This window comes from Branchiostoma floridae, chromosome 5 (genome assembly GCF_000003815.2).
Source record: "Branchiostoma floridae strain S238N-H82 chromosome 5, Bfl_VNyyK, whole genome shotgun sequence".
NCBI lineage: Eukaryota > Metazoa > Chordata > Leptocardii > Amphioxiformes > Branchiostomatidae > Branchiostoma > Branchiostoma floridae.
This window is the reverse complement of record NC_049983.1, coordinates 14,832,805-14,845,016: the sequence shown is the minus strand read 5'-3', so window position 1 is coordinate 14,845,016 and position 12,212 is coordinate 14,832,805. Positions and strand designations below refer to the sequence as shown.

The following is a 12,212-nucleotide window of genomic DNA, read 5'->3' as shown; positions in this document are numbered from 1 at the left end:
CAGCAACAACTTAAATTGTACTTGAAAACTTGCATAGACACTTATAAAGTAACACAGAATACATTAAAACATCCTCAAACTACGCAAGCTAGACATTAAAACCCAATACTGACTATGAATAGCATAGACTTAATGCATATAGGGCGTGGGGAGGTAGAGGTCATATTTAATCTGAGCTCAGAACTTTGATTTACAGAGTTTTTCAGGTTAGAATTTGATTTGAAACATAGAGTTTGGTCAAAGTAAAATATGTGTTATGGTGCTTTGAATATACTATGATGTTTATAACCCATGACCAGTTCGACAAACCTGTATAAAGGTGCGAAGAGATGTCATCAAGACTCTTTGTGATGAAGTATTGCATTTGGGTCGGGATGGGAACGTAGATGAAACGATGTGAAACAACGAGAGATGACAGGACGTGATGAACTGTATGAGCGGCACGATATGACTAGTGCAGTGGTCTGAAACCATGTAATATATAAGGACAAGGGGAGGTGAACTATGCAAATAGAAACTGTGTGACTTCTTTGACAATGTGATCGCGAAATATGCCTTACAGTGAATCATACGCAATATATCCTCTTGAGATTGAAATTTGTTGTTCAGATTTGTATGAGCAACTAAGTTGATTTTAAGATGATCACACCCTTGTGAGTTGGTTGGACGATCGGTTCCTTTAGAGATGACTAACCTAAAATTACAGCAGGACGCTGAGATTTACACATGAATTCTAACAAATGTCTTGACAGGTTACATGCCAATTTTTATTTATCATAATGGTTTCTCTTTTACATCTGCTAAGAAGTAATGACTTGTCATATTACAGCTATAGCAGAATATGTGATTTGGTGATTAAAACTTTTGTAGACTACTTTATAGTAATCAAAAGAAACAAAACTTGACAGTTTTTAAATTTTACAGGCCAAGACGTGTGATATTCGTAAGTCGGACAGCAACGTTGAAAACTAGCTTCATTGAATACTTTTGCATTTAACGTGATAGACTGCTCTCTCTTAGACTAGAGAGTTTAACGTTTTCCTTGATCATACGTTTCAACATCTGGCCTAGATACGTCTGAGAGATCTCAGCTCTCGTATGTTGACTGATCGGTGGTTCTCAACATCCAGCTTAAGCGGCCGCCTGCTGTTTATACGCCACAGGAACACAATGAATTTCACACCATCAGAAAAGTAGCAAGCTACTGAGTACCGAAGTGAAAAACAACCACCGGTGCACCCTGCCCTACAAAATAACTCTGGACTGGGGCCACAGCTACAAAGTATGCTTACCTTCTAATATATTCAGCAAGGGATTGCTAATATTAAAACCTCATTGTTACTTGGGGGGATCCAGGAGTGATAAAAATTATTGGGGAAAATTTCTCACAAGAAACCAGTGATACTGTCCCCCAGCTTGTCATATTCATGGCACCGGACCAATTTTATGTTTTCATTTATATCCAGGGTTGCCCAGCTCAATGATTGACACTACAGCGGAGCCCTGTGATCACACTCTTTTCATATTCTTGACCACTCGCCATATATCTGGCTGTTGGCTTTGAACCCTATTTCTAAGCCGAATGGAGCCCTACCATGAGATATATCCAACCAGCCGCGGGCGTCCAAACGGACACACCTCTGAGCCGACAGCCTTCCTTGGTTAATGCCCAAATAAATTGCTTGCTTTGCCGTCTATTGTACTTAATAATGTAATCAGGAAAAACACACTCGGGAATTTCGCCGCAAATAGGTGATTCATCATCAAAGAAAGGCGGTAAATACGCGCCATCGCTGTGTCATTTACCCACAATTACCTGTGGTAAAATGTAGTCTCTGCTCTAATTACAAGACTCGGGGAGTCGCAAATTACATTGTGAAGTAATTAAACGATCGCACTCTACTAGAAAATGCCCTTTGGTGAAGAAAAAAGAGCTGGTGGGCTTGAATATACAGGAAGGCCGGTAGGGGTTGTGAGAATATTAACACTATGATGCCGTTTAATTCTCTCAATGCTATTTTATGTTGCAATTTCCGTTCCCAATTTACTACCATTTATTTTTAATTAAAATTTTTACAATGTTCAGCAGATATGACTCACCGCAAAAAGCCAGGGAAAGAAGAGTATTTCTGCAGTGTAATTGTGTCACGAAGAGGACACTCTTAAGATTACCAGTCACTGCGAAGATTTTGTGGGGCAATTTTAGAATACCCGACAAAATTGTGGTTTCTTATTTTAACTGCACCGTAGTTTAAAATCTCGCAAGTTCACCATACTACCCACACAATTTAATGTCACAACTATGTCAAATTCGACGATAGCATGTGCAAAAAATGAGCTGTGACGTTCTTGGTCCTGACCTTCCTATATGTGATCATAAGTTTACCATTATCGCAATCAAACGACTTAATTAATGCACTTCATAAAATAAAATGGCGGTAACCCTACCTATATTTTCTACTTCTTTGCTTCAAATTTCTTTCACCGGTCATGAAACCAGCACATGTAGCAATATTCACAACACGTCCTTACGTTTCTAAAAACAACTAAGCACCAATAACAGGGAATGCGTGAACAATCCACTCTATTGACAGAAGCTTTAGTACACGCCCACGCCGACATTAGGTTTTTAATAAACTATAGGTGTGCGTAGAGGGAAACGATTTGAGTAAACGTGTATGCTGTGTCCTGCAATATTAATGTTAGTTATGTGCTGAGAGTACACTATAGTTATGAACTTCATCTGCATTGAATTATCAAATCAAATGTATATCAAAATGTTGAAGAAATGTTTCCGACTTTAATTGTATTTCAAAATATTTCAAAGAATGTTGAAAGTAAGTTAAATTTGTGCAAAAATGTCTATATTTATTATGAACAACCAATGTTAAGACAGTGCTATTCAGACATTACTTTCATCATGTGACATGTCCCTGCGAAAACAGCGTGGTCGCTACTTTTGCCTCTTTGTCTTTGTTCTGTAGATGTACCAATATGTCTTTTTATGACTACTACGTTCGCAGACGTCGAAGACATCAATCTGGCTGTCACGATGAAAGACGTTTTCTTAAGCATTGATAGATGGACGACCGCTGGTAGCTGCCAGTGTGGCGCATTGTCTATGGTATCGTTGTGTGGACCTGTCCATCAACTCCCGGCATCTCCCATGGAACAGTGCAAACACATCGCAGCCATCTGATACGCAGCACGCAGGAGTGATGCTTCTGTTTTATTCATAAAGTCATCGCGTTTCACTGTCTCCTTAATCATAGCTTAATGTTTGGTAAGAGGCTGATGTTCTTGAGATCTGTGCTTTGAATGATCGCTGAATCTGCAAGGTGATTGCTTTTGCTGACGATGATAATCTACTGGATACACAGGAGTTATTTCTGGAAAGTAGTACCATCTTGAATATCTGCTGTTCGATCGCTCTTCTATCTGCAGCAGCCTACAGCACCGGACAATTTAACACTTGTACGAATGATAAGCTTGCAAAGAGCAGGAGTCAGGCCTGTCAGCTGTAGCGATGGGGTTTATATAAAAAGGTGTCTTTTTGAGGCAGGAGGAGCAGTGGGTTGTCATCCACTGTGTCTTGGGCACGATGATAGAAGGCGGGGTCTGTCCTTCTTGTTCTGTCCCCTTTCACCTCCCCATTTGAAGGCATGTACCCATTTTTACACCTAGGTGGAATGAGGAAAGTTGTATAAAGCAACTTTCCCAATGGCACAAGCAAGCAGGAACACCAGAAACCGATTCCATGACGTCTCGATGTTGTGTCCGTTGGCCTAACCTTTGGGCCGGCCATTCGACGCCACACATAGTCTATATAATGTCCATGCAAAGTAACGAAAACGGTCTTGCCACACTTGGACACTACCCCCTTCCACAGTAATGGGTTGTTTGAACTCTTCGGCCAAAGGCTAAGATTTGCTGGCACGACGTCAAGCTATTATCGACGTTTTGGGGCGCTGACTGTCCAGTTACGTTTTTATGGGACTGACTGATGGCCTGAAGCGGATATTTCCCACCGCCAGCTTTGGACACTTGCCTCACTTGACCGTCTGCACTCTGTGTGAAACATGGATTTGCCAAAACTGGTCTTTATGTTTTTAATGCTACTGTATGCTACAATAGACCTCGCCTGGTTCTTCTGCTGACCTGCTGAATGTAGCGTTTGCTTTTACAATGTTTAAACTATTTAATTGTATTGTTTATTACTTGAAACATTTACTGGCTTCTATTGGGCACGTGTCATTTTACTGTGCTCTCTGTGAGCTAGACCGTCCCAGAACAAGCCTGTCCGTCTGGTTTATCGATGTGACAAAGTGTACGATAACCGCTTAGAGAATTTCCTTCCGTACGTACAGCTCAATGCAGGTCATTTCCAACATTGTATGCTGTAATTTTCCTCTTGGCATGAAACCAGATAGGCCGCTCCTCTCGCTAGATAGAACCATTATTTCATTACGTGCTGCCAACGGAGGAGGTTTCCACGTGTCGTCCAACATTAATGTCTCCGGGAATTTGCCAGTGAAGGTCAACACTATGTGTAGCACTCAAACGCCGGACATTATCTGGACCTCTACAATCAGCAAGGCTTTAAATTGCAGCCTGTAGACATCAAGAATGAAGCTTTAAGTGTCAATGAATGGCACTTGTGTAGATAAAGCCCAGCGTGCCAACTGTAAATTACTGCGGATATACAGTACTGCCGTATCATACTGCTGATCAGGATTTTCCCTATCGATTTTTGCCTACAATTTAGTGCTGTTGGGGCTGCTGCTACCGAGAAGCACTAACTCATACTCTCCTTCCTCCATTTGTTTCAATTTTTCTGTCGACGTGAGTTAACGCGATCATGTGTCTTTGACAGTTTCAATTATCGATAAGCAAAACGATGACAAATTAAATTGGGCTACATTTGCAAGTAACCTCGCCAGGGCATCTATTTCCATTGACGTTTTGGGGCAAAAAGAAGTGACTGGGTCGCCGGAACCGTCTCTGGGTCACAGGAACGTGTTCTAGTACTGACGAACTCCGACATGCATGAGAGTCCAAGAACTCGTCTTACTCTCAACATAAAAACCTACATTTACCTGCAAATACCCCTACAAAGACCTGTAGAGTAAGGCCTACGGATTTGACAAAGAGTACGGCACAATTGATTAATCCCTTGTAAGTAAACCAGTTTGACGTGGAGAACTAGAGCGCATCAACGCGCCTCTCTCAGATCTATCACAAGCTGCAACCAAGCCTAAATCACGGGGACGTTAATCCCGGAAGTCTACAACCTAATCAATCGATAAATCCTCTGCAACGCTGCGTAATTTATTACTTTCAGTCAGCTTACATGGTTCAACTGCCGTATGCTCTTTGATTAATATTATAACGTTACAAAGCTTTGTACGGAACAGGAAGCGCGTAGCGTGCGTGGTGCAGAAGTCGTCAACCCCTCCTACAGCCTGGGGAAGTGGAGAGTTGGACCGGAGGCTTGTTGTGGATCAACCGTCTGGCACGCTACTGGCGAAGTTTATTCAGTCATGGTCTACCTCCATTGCACTCATTCAAAAAGCATCTTAACATATGTACACTGGGGCAGAAGGCCTGTAATGGAGAACTGGATAAAAACTCATTCCCTTTCTTTACTTTTCTTACAAACAAAACGGGTGATTCCTCTAGCTGTGTTCAGTTATTATGATTTATGTCTTTTTCATTACAATCTCATATGTTGACGCCTCATCTTTAATGATGATACTTATATTATCTTCAATACTAGGTGTGATATGAACACACCGACGTGCACGTACTTGTATTCTTTGGTGTTACAAATTGAATACGTCCTTGAACTTCACTTCCCTCTTGTGTTTTTTGTATCATGTAATCAATATAAAACGCCATTGAATGCACCTGTTAGGAAATGATTCATAGAATGTACAGGGAATAAAGCATGGGGAATAGGTACGACCCTTCACAAGCAATCAAGGTTTACAATACATGAGAACATCCCCGAAGTACCCACGCATAAGTTGATTGCTCCTTAGAGTTAAATCTTCATTTATAATAGATGAACGGTACAACCCTCAAGATATTAATCAGATTGTTATGTCTGTGGTAACCTCTGTTGAAACTATCATATTCTCTCCGCAGCAGAGAATGTATATATTAAATGTATGCTTTTTAATGTATTTTCTACATCTTTTATGTCTTATCTATCCATGCTATTATGTTGATGACCTATCACGTTGCTCAATAGTACTGGTTACACCACGCTTTTGTAGCAAGTCTTGACAAGGTTTGATAGGTGCTGGAGGACATTGACCTGGACATGTAAATTGCATTGGATGCTCTATAAATCAATTAAATGTATCGCGAGGTTGCAGATTTCATGCCAGGCACTTTGTGTTTCTGTAGTATTTTTCTTGTCCAAACGTCGTGTATATTTCTTTACATACATTTTCTTCCCCGGAAACATCCCGGCCGGGCCCCGGTTTGGAAATGTGCCCCCTAGAATAAGACTAACTTCACATTTCCAAACCGGGGCCCGGCTGGACTGTTTGTGGAAATGAAGAATAGAAATGTATACGTTCAAATGTATACACAAATAATACCCCGGCTATTCTCTTTACGTCTTGTGTAATTTGATGTCTTTTATATCATACTTTTTCTTCTCGAAAACTGCCCTGCCGGGCCCCGTAGGCCTTAGCTAACCAGTTTGATCTCGAACGGTACCTGACAAGGTAACTCAATCTTACCTCAGCGTTTCTTACCAGGGGCTGAGCATCCATCCTCACTAGAGGTAGAAAATTGGGTCCGGGTGAGCTCGGGTCCCGGATCGATTTGTATCGCGCCGTACCGACTGTGTCTCGCCTCGTCTCGGGTCACACCGCGAGTCTGAACCTTGTCTCCCCACCACAGCTCAACTCGTGCCGGTTATCTCTGCTTTAATACTTAGTGGGCGTCAATGTCAGAACGTACAGGCCTAGTAATAAAGTAGGGACTTCGCAACTTTCTCAAGGATTTGCAAAGAGAGGTGATATCACTCGTTCAAAGTACAGAACACGTAGGTCATTTTCTTTGTGTCAAAGTTTGAGAGAGAGAAAAGTGTCTCCGTTGCAATGATATACTAGTACTCATACATGACGCTTGTGCACATAGAATTTTCGTTCTCGATTCATAGCTACCTTTGCCTGGGTACCATCTGGGTAGTAGTTCGCAGAGAAGCGACTGTATATAGTGTATAATAAAAGTCGGAGCGAGAAGCGACTGTATATAGCTTATAATAAAAGTCGGGGCGAACTACTATCCAGATGGTATCCAGGCTATAGCTACCTACGATTGTGATGATCATAACACGTTTCCGTTGAAAATTCCCTGTTCTATTTATAACGTTTGCTTTGGCGATACGTGATTTTACACTCCAAATATGACAACAAAATGCTGTATGGGCACAAACATGTCTATGTCATTCAACAATTTCTATTGTTAAAGACAGGGATGTTGCCCATTTGTTTTTGTTATTTGTTTGCCAGTTGTGAAAATGATAATATATAATAGTTCTTTTGATAGCACTCCCTATAGATATTGGCGAGGTAGCATATTGAACCAGTCATGATTTTTCTTATTCATAGTTGGTGCCAATATTGGCACAAGAATTTCTTTCTATTGCTTTTATCACTCATTTTGATGACCCACACGGGTGACTTCTCAAAAATGCATCCCTTCTATGGTCCCCTAAGGCACTGTGGGGACTTTTACGATTGAAAGGTTTCTCGGGGCTGATACACCCATATACTCTGATCGATCGAAACAGGAAAGTTATTTTTGTCGTCTGTGGTTCTGGATAGATAAAGCAGTGACTGCATGGGCATCGTTCACCAAGAGAGGCTACAAATAGTGTGAACTAACACAGAAACATTTTCCCATTTTTTGATTGTTAAGAATGGGGATTGGGCTAGTCAATTTTCGTGTTCTGGAAGACATTTTGAAATGCACTATTTCGTTAGTGTACTGCATTTCATTTCAGATTTCTACTGTACATACTAGTAACATAGCTTCTACAACAATAATTCATTACGCTTCGTCCTTGGGTCTATCAAGATAGCACTCGTTACGTTACTAGAATACCACAGCCAGTCTCATAAAAACTATATCAAGGCATCGGCATATACTGGAATAAGTAGTTATTTCGTCAAAGAATCACGAGTACATACCGCTGTAATCCCAGATAACCTTCACTGTTCCACGTGAATAATTCATGACCGTCCATAAAGAGTCATTGCTGAAACACAGCAGAACAAGTACCGCCGTGTATGAACATGCAATCTGTAAAAGTGCTGGGAAATTTCAATCTTTCCTCATCACACATGCACAGAATGTCCCGTCCGGTCGTATGGGGTCAGGTGCGGCTGACCCTCCGAAATTGAGACTGTCCTTGAACTTCATTGTACGTTATCGGGTCGATTCTATCTCCGTTGAGATAATGTGACATATTTACCTCCATGTTGCGCACTTACCACAAGCCATAATTGACTCGCATGCCTCTTCATCACTATAGTTTCCATTCAAGCTCTTATTGTACAAAACCTAGAGGAGACACATGGGCGGTGCTGGCCGGTCCTGTCCAGTATCAAGCTATAGACGTGCAATGAATTGAAAAAATGCCGCCCATCATATGCATCCTGGCGTACCGGTGATTTGATTAGCTGGAGGGGTACTGAATGGATGTAACCTGGAGGTTTTGCGTGTGTCCGTAAGAGTTGTGAGACAGGTTCTGTCTTAACGTGTCCTTGATTTGACACTTACTTTTGTATTGAGTTTTCCCGTGGATTGTCTGGCCAGGGTGCCATGGCGTGACGGAGACGTAACCTTCATTCTTACGGTCCGTTTCACGGAGAGACAGTCTGGCGACAAACAATACACACACTTAAGTGCATTCTCGATTTTTCAATGCAGGGCGTAGTCTCAGAATTAGCCAGGGGTTTGGAAGTGCCTGATAACATTTGTCCTGGACCACCGCAAAATGTATGGACATGTTTGGGCGGAAATGGTGCTCAGTCAAGCATACGAATCCAGAATATTATATTAATGCATCATAATCAGTGCTTTTTATGAAGGTGATTAGTTAAATCTTTCTCGTCTTACCTTTTAAGCTGCATTGTTAAAAAGAACCTCTTTCGGAGTCCTGTAGTGATAGATGCTGGTATGGCATGGACTTGAGACTAATTTGAGTCGTCTTTTGATTTATGATCCCAGCATGTTCAAGAGACCACACGGCTCTTACCGGTTTGTATGCTGCCCAAATCTGGTATTCCTCATACATCATGGTGTGTTTACGGTATGTTTGTGACCCCCCCCCCCTCCCCTCCCCACCAATCACCACATAACCACACAGTGTACGGATGCACCAGTAATGTTATTATAGAGTCTTCTGTTACAGCGCCTAATGTCAAACGTGAACTGACTGTTTATCAACCTACCTTGGATCGCGTTAGATAACCTAGAAATCCCCGTAAGCTATACTGCACTACACTTACTCCTACTTTGCTTTAACCAGCGAGAATTTACTCCGAAGACACGGTTACTTTACGAGGAAGAGGCTACCGCAGACAGCAATTTAGTAGAACCTGCCTTGATTGCGATACCCCCTCTATCTATGTATCAAGGGCAAATTTGCAGTTGCAGTCAGTTCCCAGTAGCAGCTTTGGCCTTGCCTATTTTTGAGCTGAAGGTTCCTTGCAAATCCTCGGACGCTGAACCCGGTTGTTTTTGATACTGTACCGTGAACACACTAAGGAAAGCCGATTGCGTGACCAACTCTCTTTGATATGTCTTATTAGAAGCTCCATTTGCGGCGAAAATATTTAGTACTACCACGATGTTTATCATACTACTGATCTTGAACGACAGAACCATCTGATCGTGGACTTCATTTGCATTACCGAGCACAGTCTTTGTGGGGAATGTCATCAAGGGAAGTCAACCGAAAATATTTTGAAATGTCCTGACGGTTCGGTGGTCGCCTAAATGTTTCCCCTATCAAATTGCATTCTATGATTTATAGCAGGGGAAGTGGAATCCCATCAGCAACAAACACACGGGAGTAATAAATTAGCTTGCAGAAGGGAAAAGATGTGGCCATCAAAGTGCAGCCATGACATTTTCTTAGCAGCAATTCATATTTTGTCGCTGCTTGTAAGGGTACAGGTAAGTCATGGAATAGTCACCATTGGATTCGTTTGTTCGTACTGTGGTGTACATCATATGTTGGCTACAGTCCATCTCAAGCATTTAGCTGGCACACGTTAGTCTATATGTACAATGAATTAATAAATCTAAATTCAAAGTCAAGCGATGTGTGGGGTATAGATTCCTACTGGCTACATGTAAAACATAGAAAAAATGTTGCATCGCGTACTCACCCAGTCTTCGATTCTGCTGTTACCATCCCCAGGATACTACCGCCTGCACGGCACCCGTGCCCAGCACGCAAAAGTTGACGAATCCCGCATTCCAGATGGCTTGTTCGCGGCTGAAAGGGCCCATAAGCGCGCTCGCCGAGTCGTCCAAGAGGCTTGTCAATCACAGCTGAGGCAGCTAGCCTAGTAGGTTGGTTTCCCTCTGTGAGAGCTTTATGTACTTGCGTACCAGCCAGGCTTTCCTTCCTGCGGCGCCGGAAATCTGGCGGCTTGCTTGCCCAGAAACATGTATCGCAGCTGACTGAATTTCACGCCCGGGTAGCAAGCGTTAGTCTAACGGGCACCAGCGAAATATCGATCGAACTGTGCATCACTGTGAGCACTCGGCTGTGGGATCCGTCTCTCTTTCTCTCTCTCATCCCGTGTTATGATCACGCGACGTTTACGTGGAGCATTCGAAGCTACTACTCCGTCCTAACTCTGACCGCAAGCACAGCGGCAAGTGCCTCCCTCGCGCTTCATTTAACGACGCCGGGTGGACTCCCAAAGCACCTTTACACTCTGCAATTTTGGCACAGGCACTGTAGGGGAGGGACCCAAGAATTATCACCCATACATTACACCCAGGAGAGTTGGTCTTTGGCCATTGATTCCTCAAGAACAGTTTATCGGCATTAAAATGGTCGGCGGGGAGGCCCTTGGCTATTGTCAACGCCACCATTAATAAACATACTGATATTTTTTTGCTATCTTTAAGTCAGCAGGTGGAACCGCCGGTACTTTCCTCCATCATCTGTGTGTTGTGTGATAACACCTCCCTCACCCCCTCATGGTCGCCGCTTTCCCCGAGTGCTAATCAATGCTTTTACTGTGCCTCCTAGATACACGTTTCCGCGCCATGGGGGATTTCTTATCCACAATGGAAAGCTTTATGTGCCCGCCTATCAGTCATTTCATACGAAAGTAATTTTGTGAAGTTCATGTTCAGGAAACTTTGTGATGAGAAATTTCTCATGGGTAAGCTGTTGTGAGGCCCGTGTGTTATTGAATTGTGACCCGTTACTTGTATTCACAGAAATTCAGCTTGGCAGTACTAGTAGTAAATTCATGAGCAGTTTAACTATGATATATTGTGGTTGGTTGTTTGGTTGCTTGCAGGCATAATTTGGATTGAGTAGGAAGACTCCACAGGTTTGATCCGTTGTAGCTGGTGTAACGTTTTGTTTGTCGGGATCACATATAACAGACCATTTCCTCTCCTTAGTGCTGAAACTTTTGCTGCAGTAAAGTTTTATTCTGCATCGTTGCTCAAAAGAGTTCGTTGACTGGTATGACCGCCCTTCAACGTAATACATCAGTCAATGTAATCTTAAAATTGCATTAGTCATATATCTAGAAGAAAAGGGATAAAGTTACGAGTAACCATGGAACAACATTATACTTTGAATCGAGCCGTCTCCTGTACCATCACTAAGCCATGGCTTTTCAAAAGCTGTCACCAAATCCTATAAAAGGAGACTGTGACCCATGGGCCGTACGCTAGACCTTAGAAAGTGTTTAACATTGACTCGTGTCGAGTCATGTTCGGAGACATGTCAGTAACACGACAGAGGAATCCTTGCGTGAAATGATATTATGAATAGGGGACTATCGTTGCACATTTCTTTGGAAGTAAGGAGGCCGTGCTTTACGTAAACGTCTACACTTGTAGGGAGGTATCGTTTCAGACCTACTTTTTTCTCAGAGTAGCGCTCATATCGTTTGTACCATAAGTTATAACGATATAGAGATTAGCTC

General features: G+C 42.4%; 1 protein-coding gene across 4 annotated transcripts in view; it reads right to left on the bottom strand.

Annotated features, from left to right (window-relative positions):
* Window positions 1-10,885, bottom strand: part of LOC118415375 (metabotropic glutamate receptor 6-like) — a 71,497-nt gene extending 60,612 nt beyond the window's left edge. For all 4 annotated transcript variants that reach the window (XM_035819932.1, XM_035819934.1, XM_035819935.1 and 1 more), the window contains exon 1: window positions 10,419-10,885. The gene's annotated coding sequence lies outside the window, so the exon portion shown is untranslated. The remainder of the gene's footprint in view (window positions 1-10,418) is intronic.
* Between the last annotated feature and the right edge of the window lie 1,327 nt (window positions 10,886-12,212).